Here is a 15679-nt window from a genome sequence, read left to right as displayed (position 1 = left end):
GGCCGAAACAGCACTTCCTATATATAATTCTTTACCTCCGGACCATTCCGGAACTCCTTGTGACGTCCGGGATCTCATCCGGGACTCCGAACAAGATTCGGGTTTACTGCATATACATATCTTCACAACCCTGGCGTCACCGAACCTTAAGTGTGTAGACCCTACGGGTTCGGGAGACAAGCAGACATGACCGAGACGACTCTCCGGTCAATAACCAACAGCGGGATCTGGATACCCATGTTGGCTCTCACATGTTCCACGATGATCTCATCGGATGAACCACGATGTCAAGGACTCAATCAATCCCGTGTACAATTCCCTTTGTTTATCGGTATGTTACTTGCCCGAGATTCGATCGTCGGAATCCAATACCTAGTTCAATCTCGTTACCGGCAAGTCTCTTTACTCGTTTCGTAACACATCATCCCGTGATCAACTCCTTGGTCACATTGCGCATATGATGATGTCCTACCGAGTGGGCCCAGAGATACCTCTCCGCTTACACGGAGTGACAAATCCCAGTCTCGATTCGTGCCAACCCAACAGACACTTTCGGAGATACCTTTAATGCACCTTTATAGTCACCCAGTTACGTTGTGACATCTGATACACCCAAAGCATTCCTACGGTATCCGGGAGTTGCACAATCTCATGGTCTAAGGAAATTATACTTGACATTAGAAAAGCTTCAGCATACGAACTACACGATCTTTTTGCTAGGCTTAGGATTGGGTCTTGTCCATCACATCATTCTCCTAATGATGTGATCCCGTTATCAACGACATCCAATGTCCATGGTTAGGAAACCGTAACCATCTATTGATCAACGAGCTAGTCAACTAGAGGCTTACTAGGGACATGGTGTTGTCTATGTATCCACACATGTATCTGAGTTTCCTATCAATACAATTATAGCATAGATAATAAACGATTATCATGAACAAGGAAATATAATAATAACCAATTTTATTATTGCCTCTAGGGCATATTTCCAACAGTCTCCCACTTGCACTAGAGTCAATAATCTAGTTCACATCTCCATGTGATTAACACTCAAGGTCACATCCCCATGTGACTAACACCCAAAGAGTTTACTAGAGTCAATAATCTAGTTCACATCGCTATGTGATTAACACTCAATGAGTTCTGGGTTTGATCATGTTGCTTGTGAGAGAGGTTTTAGTCAACGGGTCTGAACCTTTCAGATCCGTGTGTGCTTTACAAATCTCTATGTCATCTCCTAGATGTAGCTACCACGTTCTATTTGGAGCTTATTCCAAATAACTGTTCTACTATACAAATCCAGTTTACTACTCAGAATAATCTAGATTAGTGTCAAAGTTTGCATCGGCGTAACCCTTTACGACGAACTCTTTTACCACCTCCATAATCGAGAAAATTCCTTAGTCCACTAGTTACTAAGGATAACTTTGACCGCTGTCCTGTGATCCATTCTTGGATCACTCTGGTACCCCTTGACTGACTCATGGCAAGGCACACTTCAGGTGCGGCACACAGCATAGCATACTGTAGAGCCTATGTCTTAAGCATAGGGGACGACCTTCGTCCTTTCTCTCTATTCTGCCGTGGTCGAGCTTTAAGTCTTAACTTCATACCTTACAACTCAGGCAAGAACTCCTTCTTTGACTGATCCATCTTGAACACCTTCAAGATCACGTCAAGGCATGTGCTCATTTGAAAGTTCCATTAAGCGTTTTGATCTATCCTTATAGATCTTGATGCTCAATGTTCAAGTAGCTTAATCCAGGCTTTCCATTGAAAAACACTTTCCCAATAACCCTATATGCTTTCCAGAAATTCTACATCATTTCTGATCAACAACATATACTCATCAGAAATTCTATAGTGCTCCCACTCACTTCTTTGGAAATACCAGTTTCTCATAAACTTTGTATACACCCAAAATCTTTGATCATCTCATCAAAGCATACATTCCAACTCTGAGATGCTTACTCCAGTCCTCAGAATGACTGCTGGAGCTTTGCATACTTATTAGCATCTTTCAGAATTGACAAAACCTTCCGGTTGTATCACATACAACCTTTCCTCAAAAATCGTCGAGGAAACAATGTTTTGACATCCTATCTGCAAGATTTCATAAATAATGCAGTGATCGCTAACATAATTCTAACAGACTCTTAGCATCGCTACGAGTGAGAAAATCTCACCGTAGTCAACTCCTTGAACTTGTCGGAAAACATCTTAACGACAAGTCGAGCCTTTTTAATGGCGACATTTACCATCATTGTCCGTCTTCCTTTTAAAATCCATCTGCACTCAACAACCTTACGACCATCGAGCTGTTCTGCCAAAGTCTACACTTTGTTTTCATACATGGATCCTCTCTCGGATTATATGGCCTCGAGCCATTTATCGGAATCCGGGCCCACAATCGCTTCTCCATAGCTTGTAGGCTCATTGTTGTCTAGCAACATGACTTTCAAGACAGGGTTACGTGCCACTCTGAAGTAGTACGCATCCTTGCCATCCCACGAGGTTTGGGAGTGACTTGATCCGAAGTCTCATGATCAATATCATAAGCCTCCACTTCAATTGGTGTAGGTGCCATAGGAACAACTTCCTGTGCCCTGCCACACACTAGTTGAAGAGACGGTTCAATAACCTCATCAAGTCTCCACCATCCTCCCACTCAATTCTTTCGAGAGAAACTTTTCCTCGAGAAAGGACCTGATTCTAGAAACAATCCCTTATTGCTTTCGAATCTGAGACAGGAGGTATACCCAACTGTTTCGGGTGTCCTATGAAGATGCATTTATCCGCTTTAGGTTCGAGCTTATCAGCCTGAAACTTTTTCACATAAGCGTCGCAGTCCCAAACTTTTAAGAAATGACAGCTTAGGTTTCTCTAAACCATAGTTCATACGGTGTCATCTCATCGGAATTACGTGGTGCCCTATTCAAAGTGAATGTGGTTGTCTCTAAAGCCTAACCCATAAACTATTGTGGTAATTTGATAAGAGACATCATGGTATGCATCATATCCAATAGGGTGCAGTTATGATGTTCGAACACACCATCACACTATGGTGTTCCAGGCTGTATTAGTTGTGAAACAATTTCCACAATGTCTTAATTCTGTGCCAAACTCGTAATTCAGATATTCATCTCTATGATCATATCATAGATATTTTATCCTTTTGTCACGACGATCTTTCAACTTCACCCTGAAATTACTTGAACCTTTCAATAATTCAGACTCGTGATTCATCAAGTAAATATACTCAACATCTACTCAAACCATCTGTGAAGAAAGAACATAACGATATCCACTACATGCCTCAGCACTCATTGGACTGCACACATCAAAATGTATTACTTCCAACAATTTGCTTTCTAGTTCCATTTTACTGAAACCGAGGCTTTCAGTCATCTTGCCCATGTGGTATGATTTGCATGCCTCAAGTGATTCAAAATAAAGTGAGTCCAAACGGTCCATTTGCATGGAGTTTCTTCATGCATACACACCAATAGACATGGTTCGCATGTCTCAAACTTTTCAAAAATGAGTGAGTCCAAAGATCCATCAACATGGAGCTTCTTCATGCGTTTTATACCGATATGACTTACGTGGCTGTGCCACAAGTAGGTGGTACTATCATTACTATCTTTTGGCATGAACATGTGTATCACTACGATCGAGATTCAATAAACCATTCATTTTAGGTGTAAGACCATTGAAGGTATTATTCAAATAAACAGAGTAACCATTATTCTCCTTAAATGAATAACCGTATTGCGATAGACATAATCCAATCATGTCTATGCTCAACACAAACACCAATCTCGATGGTAGAAGGAGCGTACGATATTTGATTATATCAACATTGGAAACACTTCCAACACATATCATCAGCTCACCTTTAGCTAGTCTCCGTTTATTCCGTAGCTTTTATTTCGAGTTACTAACACTTAGCAACCGAACCAGTATCTAATACCCTGGTGCTACTAGGAGTACTAGTAAAGTACACATCAACACAATGTATATCCAATATACTTCTATCGACCTTGCCAGCCTTCTCATCTACCAAGTATCTAGGGTAATTCTGCTCCAGTGGCTGTTCCCCTTATTACAGAAGCACTCAGTCTCGGGTTTGGGTTCAACCTTGGGTTTCTTCACTAGAGCAGCAGCTGAATTGCCGTTTCATGAAGTATCCCTTCTTGCCCTTGCCCTTCTTGAAACTAGTGGTTTCACTAACCATCAACAATTGATGCTCCTTCTTGATTTCTACTTTCGCGGTGTCAAACATCGCGAACATCTCAAGGATCATCATACATGTCCCCGATATATTATGGTTCATCACGAAGCTCTAGTAGCTTGGTGGTAATTACTTCTGAGAAACATCACTATCTCATCTGGAAGATTAACTCCCACTTGATTTAAGTGATTGTTGTACTCGGACAATCTGAGCACAAGCTCAACAATTGAGCTTTTCTCCTTAGTTTGTAGGCTAAGAAAATCGTCGGAGGTCTTATACCTCTTGACGTGGGCACGAGCCTGAAATCCCAATTTCAGTCCTCAAAACATCTCATATGTTTTGCGACGTTTCAAAAAAAACGTCTTTGGTGCCTCAACTCTAAACCATTTAACTGAACTATCATGTAGTTATCAAAATGTGTATGTCAGATGTTCGCAACATCCATAGACCACGTTCGAGGTTCAGCACACTGAGCGGTGCATTAAGGACATAAGCCTTCTAAGAAGCAATGAGGACAATCCTCAGTTTACGGACCTAGTCCGCATAATTGCTACTATCAACTTTCAACTAATTTTTCTCTAAGAACATATCTAAACAGTAGAAATGAAACGCGAGCTACGACATAATTTGCAAAATCCTTTTTGACTATGTTCAGGATAATTAAGTTCATCTTATGAACTCCCACTCAGATAGACATCCCTCTAGTCATCTAAGTGATTACATGATCCGAGTCAACTAGGCCGTGTCCGATCATCACGTGAGACAGACTAGTCATCATCGGTGAACATCTTCATGTTGATCGTATCTACCATACGACTCATGCTCGACCTTTCGGTCTCTGTGTTCCGAGGCCATGTCTGTACATGCTAGGCTCGTCAAGTTAACCCTAAGTGTTTTGCATGTGTAAAACTGTCTTACACCCGTTGTATGTGAACGTAAGGATCTATCACACCCGATCATCACGGCGTGCTTCGAAACGACGAACTGTAGCAACGGTGCACAATTAGGGGAGAACACTTCTTGAAATTTTAATGAGGGATCATCTTATTTACTACCGTCGTTCTAAGCAAATAAGATGTATAAACATGATAAACATCATATGCAATCAAATAATAGTGACATGATATGGCCAATATGATATAGCTCCTTTGATCTCCATCTTGGGGCTCCATGATCATCTTGTCACCGGTATGACACCATGATCTCCATCATCGTGTCTTCTTGAAGTTGTTTCGTCATCGACATACAAGTCGTGACTCCCTTGACAAGAACATGATCAATCTCATACATCACATATATCATTCATCACATCCTTTTGGCCATATCACATCACATAGCATACCCTGCAAAAACAAGTTAGACGTCCTCTAATTGTTGTTTGCATGTTTTACGTGGCTGCTATGGGTTTCTAGCAAGAACGGTTCTTACCTACGCAAAGACCACAACGTGATATGCCAATTGCTATTTACCCTTCATAAGGACCCTTTTCATCGAATCCGATCCGACTAAAGTAGGAGAGACAGACACCCGCCAGCCACCTTATGCATCTAGTGCATGTTTGTTAGTGGAACCGGTCTCACGTAAGAGTACGTGTAAGGTCGGTCCGGGCCGCTTCATCCAACGATGCTGCCGAATCAAGATAAGACTAGTAACGGCAAGCATATTGAACAAAATCAATGCCCACAACTACTTTGTGTTCTACTCGTGCATAGAATCTACGCAATAGACCTAGCTCATGATGCCACTGTTGGGGAACGTAGCATAAATTCAAAATTTTCCTACGTGTCACCAAGATCTATGTATGGAGAAACCAGCAACGAGGGGAAGGAGAGTGCATCTACATACCCTTGTAGATCGCTAAGCGGAAGCGTTCAAGAGAACGGGGTTGATGGAGTCGTACTCATCGTGATTCAAATCACCGATGATCAAGTGCCGAACGCACGACACCTCCGCGTTAAACACACGTACGGAATGGAGACGTCTCCCATGCCTTGATCCAGCAAGGAGGAGGGAGAGGTTGATGAAGATCCAGCAGCACGACGGCGTGGTGGTGGATGCAGGGCGTCACAGTAGCAGGGCTTCGCCTATACTACGAGAGAGAGACGTAACGGGGAGAGAGGGAGGCGCCAGGGGCTGGTGTATGAAGTTCCTCCTCTCCTCCACTATATATAGGAGGGCCAAGGGGGGGTGGTGCGCCAGCCTAGGAGATCCAATCTCCTAGGTGCGGCGGCCAGGGGAGGTTTCCCTCCCCCCCAAGGCACTCAGGGGTGCCTTCCACTAGTGGGACTCCTCCCATATGGAAACCCTAGGCGCATGGGCCTATAGGGGCTGGTGCCCTTGGCCCATATAGGCCAAGGCGCACCCCCTATAGCCCATGTGGACCCCCGGGGCAGGTGGCCCCACCCTGTGGGCCCCCGGGACCCTTCCGGTGGTCCCGGTACAATACCGATAACCCCGAAACTTGTCCCGATGGCCGAAACAGCACTTCCTATATATAATTCTTTACCTCCGGACCATTCCGGAACTCCTCGTGACGTCCGGGATCTCATCCGCAACTCCGAACAACATTCGGGTTTACTGCATATACATATCTTCACAACCCTAGCGTCACCGAACCTTAAGTGTGTAGACCCTACGGGTTCGGGAGACAAGCAGACATGACCGAGACGACTCTCCGGTCAATAACCAACAGCGGGATCTGGATACCCATGTTGGCTCCCACATGTTCCACGATGATCTCATCGGATGAACCACGATGTCAAGGACTCAATCAATCCCGTGTACAATTCCCTTTGTCTATCGGTATGTTACTTGCCCGAGATTCGATCGTCGGAATCCAATACCTAGTTCAATCTCGTTACCGACAAGTCTCTTTACTCGTTCCGTAACACATCATCCCGTGATCAACTCCTTGGTCACATTGCGCATATGATGATGTCCTACCGAGTGGGCCCGGAGATACCTCTCCGCTTACACGGAGTGACAAATCCCAGTCTCAATTCGTGCCAACCCAACAGACACTTTCGGAGATACCTGTAATGCACCTTTATAGTCACCCAGTTACGTTGTGACGTTTGATACACCCAAAGCATTCCTACGGTATCCGGGAGTTGCACAATCTCATGGTCTAAGGAAATGATACTTGACATTAGAAAAGCTTCAGCATACGAACTACACGATCTTTGTGCTAGGCTTAGGATTGGGTCTTGTCCATCACATCATTCTCCTAATGATGTGATCCCATTATCAACGACATCCAATGTCCATGGTTAGGAAACCGTAACCATCTATTGATCAACGAGCTAGTCAACTAGAGGCTTACTAGGGACATGGTGTTGTCTATGTATCCACACATGTATCTGAGTTTCCTATCAATACAATTATAGCATAGATAATAAACGATTATCATGAACAAGGAAATATAATAATAACCAATTTTATTATTGCCTCTAGGGCATATTTCCAACGTCTATCTCCCTAGGAGCATGCGTGTAGTACTTTGTTTTGATGACTAATAGATTTTTGCAATAAGTTTGTGAGTTCTTTATGACTAATGTTGAGTCCATGGATTATACGCACTCTCACCTTTCCACCATTGCTAGCCTCTCTTGTGCCGCGCAACTTTCGCCGGTGCCATACACCCACCATATACCTTCCTCAAAACAGCCACCATAACTACCTATTATGGAATTTCCATAGCCATTCCAAGATATATTGCCATGCAACTTTCCACCGTTCCGTTTATTATGACACGCCCCATAATTGTCATATTGCTATGCATGATCATGTACTCCCTTCGTTCCAAATTACTTGTCGTGATTTTAATTTGGAACGGAGGGAGTAGTTGACATCGTATTTGTGGCAAAGCCACCGTTCATCATTTTTTATACATGTCGCTCTTGAATCATTGCACATCACAGTACACCGCCCGAGGCATTCACATAGAGTCATATTTTTGTTCTAGTATCGATTTGTAATTTCTGAGTTGTAAGTAAATAAAAGTGTGTTGATATTCATCATTAGAGCATTGTCCCATGTGAGGAAATAAAAAAGAGAGAAAGGCCAAATAAATAAAAGAGAAGGACCAAAAAATGAGAGAAAAAGAGAGAAGCACAGGTACAACGAGGTGCTATACAAACGGTTTTTAACCCCTTTCCGCGACGACATTTGGAACCGTCCCCAAGTGAGTGTGGGCGATAGGTTGGTCTTTCTCATACGACCCAGAAACCATTGGGGATAGGCCCTCCTGGGACATAGGCTGGGGAAAAATGAGCTCGTGTGCGATCAGGCGAGGCATCGAAACCCAATCATTTCCGTTTGTATGTATATCCCACACGGGGAATCCTAGAAAAACATTTTTGTTTGTATGTATATCACACACAACCAATCCAAGGAATATGTTTCCGTTCTTATGTACATCCCACATAGTCAATCCAGGGAAAACGTTTCTGTTCGTATGTACATCCCAGTTTTATGTATAGGCTCGTGTGTGAAAGGTGTAACTATCACACACACTCTCCCTTGGTTAACTGTTTGCTTTTATCAACTACATCACACACGATTTGATGAAGAAAACTATGTGGCATTGGGCTATCCATCACAAGCGCTTTTACTGCCAGAACTGTTTGCAAAGTTCCATGACCGTCTATTCTCTTTTTACATCGCACACACTATTTTCTTTCTAACCGTGTGCACATTATTTTATTAGCTCCTGTATATTTTTTATTTTTTCTTGTAATTTATTATTCGAATTGGAAATTTTGAAATATGAAACATGCAATTCAAATTCTCAGCACAATGGTTCAACAACGAATCCATAAACAAAATTGTCAGTACAATATGTTTAGTAATTACAGGATTAGACAACAATTAACTATGATGAACCACAATATTTAAAGTCGGTAAAGGTTAAGAGACAACTGTAAATCATTTTGACTGCCGATGGTGTTGAAGAAGCGGAATGCCCATAATGTGCCTTCCTGCATGCCATAGGCACGAACCACTTTTGTCCAACCCCTTGTGACGATCGCCTGCCCATCCTTCACCGCCTTTAGGAAGACTTCTAGAGCATTATCATGGTAGCATGAATTATATACTTTAACCTTAGTTGCCTCCACTCCGGTCATGTAGTTTGCAAGGTAATCATCAGTAAATAGCTTCGGAAACCACTGAAAGGAGAAAAATATCAGGTACTGAGGTCTAATAGAATAACTTGTTATGGGCAGGGGGAAAGGCAACACATTACTTACCATCCTAAAGTTCACCGTTGTCTTCGACAAAGTGTAAATAAAGAGCTTAATTCCAATCACCCGTTTCTTTCGCCTAACAATCATTCTTAGTTTCCTCACTTAACGCTTGTTCATGAATATCTCATTGCCCCATACGCAAAAGGGATCGAAGCGTGGATCAATACCACTCATATATGTATGTACAAGCAACCAGTAAATGTTAGAAGCTAAACTGAGATCGCACAAATGATGTAAAATACAACTAGCTATGTTCCTAAGTACAAGTACTTTTTAGAGATTTCAATATGTACTACATACGGATGTATATAGAATTATAGATATATTTTAGATTATAATCTAGATTCACTCATTTTGCTCCTTATGTAGTCTATATTGGAATCTCTAAAATACTTATATTTAGGAATAGATGGTGTATAAGACATGGGATGCAGCTAACCTCGACGGCAAACAATAGAATCGCCCATTGTAGCCCTGTGTAAGTACATGGAAAGCCAATGTTAACTACAATAGGGTTAACAACCACCAAAAATAGCAAATGGTAATAAAATAGCAGCATCTATAGTGATATCTTCATTGCAAAAGAGTAGCACGGTAGCAAAGGGATGGATTAAAAAATGGAGACAATTGTTAATTGCAACAGGCTTAACAACATCCTAATTCATATTTTGTAAGTTTGTAGCCATTGAAATACAACTCTTTAAAAATGGATAAAACTGTTAATTGGAACATGCTTAATGGCCATTAAAACTGGTACTGATAAAAATGCAATTGGCAGAGTTAAACATCACAAGGCAGGTGCTGCCAGAGCAGATAATGGCCCAGTTGTCTATAAAAAAGGTTGGAAAAATAGCTAAAACGTGTTAGGCATGTTTACTACAACATGCTTAATACATCGATCGTACAAAACATAGCCACTAATTGCAACTGGTATTGGTAAGATTGAACTGGTGAGTACATACTTGGTAAGTCCCGAGAGGTAGTTGCTAGGGCACTTCATCTTGGCTAGAGCCTGCCCAAAGTCCGCGGCGGCGGAGGCGAGCTATTCCTCCGGGTCGAAGCGTGGATCAGTGCCACTGACATGTGTACCTACAAGCAACCAGTAAATGGTAGAAGTTAAACTACAATTGCACAAATGATGTGAAATACTGTAAGATATGGGATGCAGCTAACCTCGACGGCAAACAACAACATCGGCCGTTATGACCCTGCATAAGTACATGGACATGCATGTTAAGTACAACAGGGTTAGCATCCACCAAAAATAGCAAATGGGCAGCATCTCCAGTATATCTTCATTGCGGAGAGTAGCATGGTAGCAAAGGAACAGATTAAAAAATGGATACAACTGTTAATTGCAACATGCCTAACAGCATCCTAAGTCATGTTTTGTAAGTTTGTAGCCATCGAAATACAACTAGTTAAAAATGAATTCAACTGTTAATTGCAACAGGCTTAATAACCATTGAAACCGGTAGTGATAAAAATGCAATTGGCATAATTAAACATCACAAGGCAGGTGCTGCCAGAGCAGAGAATGGCCCAGATGTCTATAAAAAGGTAGGGAAAGTAGCTAAAATGTGTTAGGCATGTTTACTAGAACATGCTTAATACATCGACCGTACAGAACATAGTCATTAATTGCAACTGGTATCCGTAAGATTGAACTGGTGAGTACATACTTGGTAAGTCCTGAGAGGTAGTTGCCGGGGCACTTCATCTTCGTCAGAGCCCACCCAAAGTCAGCGACGGCAGAGGCGAGCTGTTCCTCCTGGTCGAAGCGTGGATCAGTGCCACTGACATGTGTACCTACAGGCAACCAGTAAATGGTAGAAGTTAAACTACAATTGTACAAATGATGTGAAATACTGTAAGACATGGGATGCAGCTAACCTCGACGGCAAACAACAACATCCGCCATTATGACCCTGCGTAAGTACATGGACATGCATGTTAGGTACAACAGGGTTAGTTTCCACTAAAAATAGCAAATGGGCAGCATCTCTAGTGATATCTTGAGTCATGTATTGTAAGTTTTTGCTAGTATTGGTGAAATTGAGCTGGACATGGTAATATTTGAACATCACACAGTGTGCAGTACTGAAATAAACAAGGCAGGAACATGCTTAATACATCAACCATACAAATCATAGCCGTTGCAAGTGGTATTGGTAAGATTTAGCTGGTCAGATCTTACCTGTTAAGTCCTGGGGGGTAGTCGCTGTGGCACTTCATCTAGGCAGAGCCTGCACCATGTCGGCGGCGGCAGTGGCGAGGTGTTTCTCCGGGTCAACACGCACAGCGGCCATCATGCCATGGACCGCCATCAGCTCCTGGTGGTGGGGATTTGGAGGCATGAGGATGTATCGCAGGCGCCATTTAAGCAGTCAGGCCGGGGCCGTGATAGAGATCGGAGGGTTACCTGACTGGATACGAGAAGAACGTACATGTGGTTGAAGTTGTGGTTGCAGCGGCGGCGGTTTGAGATGCCGGTAGGGGGATGCGCGGGGGGGGGGGGATACTGAGGAAATTTGATGGGTGGGGATGTGGTTGGAGGAATAAATTTTGAAATCACGCGCCTAATGAAAATTTTGTTGCAAAATTTGGTGGGGGAAACACACAACACAGACGAAGCACGTAAAATACTTGTGTGCAAGAAAACAGAAAATTGGCAGATCCCGTGTACACGTGTAGTTGATTTTTTGGTCAATAGTATGCCCGGTTTATTAGGAAACATCGCACAGGTAACTAACTTATGGATCATTAACGCAAAAAACGCAGACGGGTACGGCATAGAAACTGTGTCTTTCGTGATCTTCTAATTAATCAATGCTCAAAGCCCTCAAAGGATGCTCTTACCGACATTGTATGTTAATACTACAAACTTAAAGTACTACTGGTAATTGATATGTCCATTTTTGCATCATGTTTTCCTACTGTTATTTATGATGTTTTTATCCATAATAATGCTTTTTGGAGTAATTCTAATGCCTTTTCCCCCATAATATGCAAGGTATACACAAAGAGGGAGAATTCTGGCAGCTGGAAATCTGGACCTGGAAAAGCTACGTCAGGCTACCTATTCTTTACAACTCCAAACAAGTTGAAACTTCACAAAGAATTTTTATGGAATATATGAAGAATATTGGAGCAAATAAGTACCAGAGGGGTCCCACCAGATGGGCACAACCCACCTAGGCGCGCCCTAGTGGGCTGTGCTCACCCAAGACCACCTCTGGTGCCCACCTTCTGGTATATAAGTCATTTTGACCTAGAAAAAAATAAAGAGAGGACTTTCAGGACGGAGCGCCACCGTCTCGAGGCGGAACTTGGGCAGGAGCACTTTTGCCCTCCGGCGGAGCGATTCCGCCAGGGGAACTTCCCTCCCGGAGGGGGAAATCATTGTCCTCATCATCACCAACAACTCTCCCATCTTGGGGAGGGCAATCTCCGTTAACATCTTCATCAACACCATCTCATCTCAAACCCTAGTTCATCTCTTGTGTTCACTCTTGTTACCGGAACTATAGATTGGTGCTTGTGGGAGACTAGTAGTGTTGATTACATCTTGTAGTTTATTACTATATGGTTTATTTGGTGGAAGATTACTAGATGGTTTATTTGATTACATCTCTCCCATCTTGTAGTTGTTTACATTATATCTCAGGTACGCCCATTAATGTTGAAAGTAATATTATCCAAACTTTGACACCGGAAGAACACATAGAAGAGTCCTTCCGGAACACTCCAGAATCATGAAAATAAGGAGGTACGTGATACGGTAAGTAAACAAACTCCGAAAAATCCGCAATTTTTTTGTCAGTTTTGGAATATTTAGAAAATTAGGAAAATAAGAAACTTCCAGGAAGCGTACCCTAGTGGGCACAAGACACCTGGGCACGCCTGGCTTGCCAGGCCAGGCGTGCCTAGGTGGGTTGTGCCCACCTGGGGTATCTTCCGGACTCCGGTTTTTTTACAGTTTGCTTGTTTCCCAAGATAAAAATCTCTATATACCCCCCGAACCTATTGATCACCGTATCACGAAGAAACCTTCTGTTCTCTTTTCATGCTATTTTCGGCCAGATCTGTTGAGCCAGGCATCATGTCTTCTTCTTCATCCAACAACGTGGAAGAGGATGCTTGGTTGATGAAGATCGAGCTGAAGAGAGAAGAGCCCGCAGAAGCCGTCAAGGGAGACGAGAGCAAGGAGGCTACCATAGATCAACCCCCGGTGTTCGAGCAAGCACTGCCAATCGAGGAGGAAGAAGAAGATGTCCTTAAACCTTACTATGTTCATCTTACTCCTAATGAGATTGAAGCCTTTCGCATCATTGAAACGGTTCATGTGCAAAATAAGTATCTCACCAATGAAAATATTCTGCATCAAGGGCACATCATCCACCTCCGGGGCGTCATCCATCGATTGGAGAATCTCTTGATCCTTAAGGACGGGATCGCTTCATCACCACCACCTTCATCTTCATCAGCAAAAGAGAATTGAGTATCGGGTATGGGCACTCCCCTTGGCTTCCTCCAAGCTTGGGGGAGGTGCCCCGGTATCGTATCATCCCCACTATCTTTTGCCTTTCTTATTTTAGTTTGATCTTTTGCTTTAGATGAATAAAAGTTTAGTTTGATCCTTTCTTTTCGAGAGTTTGCTTAGTGATTTATCCTTGTAATCATGTGCGAGATATATAATAAAGTTTAGTTTGAGTTTTTTGCTTTCTTTACTTTCATGTTGCGATTAAAATAAAGGAAATAAATAAAAAGAAATGAAATAAATGAAAAGATCATATGCTAATCTTATGGTAGGTGATGACACCACATAACGAAAAGTATAAGTAGAAATTTTTGTGAGAGATTGACAAACATAGCATTAGTCAATGATGAAACTCATGAAAGAATTAATAAGGGAAGATAAGATTCACATATAAATATACTATCCTAGAAATCTTTTGTGATTGTGAGCCCTCATCAAAATATTATATGCCAATATTGTTGACGTTGAACAAGGAAGACAACCTAATGGTTTATGTTTGTTTATATTCACATAGAAGTCATATTGTCATAGATCCTTTAACATGTGGTGCTTGCCCCTATCTTTGCTAGCCAAAAATCCCGCACTAAGTAGAGATACTACTTGTGCATCCAAAAACCCTTAAACCCAAATCTTATTTTCAGGAGTCCACCATACCTACCTAGGGATTGAGCAAGATCCCTCAAGTAAGTTGTCATCGGTGTAATAAGGCAATAAAAATTGCTTCTAAAAGTGTGAGATCATTTAGTGTAAGAGAAAATTGAGCGTTGTACGAACTTGTGATGGTGAAGAATAAAAGTGACAGACTGCACAATAAAGGTCACTATCGCAAGAGGCAATACAACATGACGTTCTTTTTCACTAAGGGGTTGAGCATACAAACAAATAAGCGCATGGCAACCTCTGCTTCCCTCTGCGAAGGGCCTATCATTTACTTTTATGTAAAGAGTCAAAAGTTTCCTCTCTATTCCTTTTTTTTATTTTTCTCCTTTGGCAAGCATCATGTGGTGAGGAAAGATCTAGGCACATATGTCCAGTTGAATATAGATAGCATGAGTTATTATTGTTGACATCACCCTTGAGGTGAATACGTTAGGAGGCAAAATTACAAGCCCCTATCTTTCTATGTGTCCGATTGAAACGTTTTGCTCATGTGTACGCGGTGAGTGTTAGCAATCATGGAAGACTATATGATGGTTGAGTGTGTGGACTTGCCTAAAGGCTCCGATATGTGACCCTTTCATAAAAGATGATGAATTTTAGTTGCAAAGTTGACTGGGAACATAGTTTGTTAGTTTCTAATAGAGTTTTTTCTTTATATTTCAATAGTGTGATCATTTGTCGCTTGTTCATGAGAAGTCTATGATAAAAGTTCTATGATAGGAGTCTTATATTTAAGTTTGTTGCTGTTATAATAATCAACATGATGCTTCTATGTCTATATTTTGTTTCTATCGACACCTCTCTCTCTCTCTAAGCATGTAGACATGTTTTTCAATTTCGGTTTTTGCTTGAGGACAAGCGAGGTCTAAGCTTGGGGGAGTTGATACGTCCATTTTGCATCATGTTTTCCTACTGTTATTTATGATGTTTTATCCATAATAATGCTTTTTAGAGTAATTCTAATGCCTTTCCCCCCACAATATGCAAGGTATAAAC

Source organism: Triticum urartu, chromosome 7A, assembly GCF_056163025.1.
Source record: "Triticum urartu cultivar PI428250 chromosome 7A, HENAU_Tu73, whole genome shotgun sequence".
NCBI lineage: Eukaryota > Viridiplantae > Streptophyta > Magnoliopsida > Poales > Poaceae > Triticum > Triticum urartu.
The sequence above is the reverse complement of the archived record's forward strand: the minus strand, read 5'-3'. Positions refer to the sequence as shown.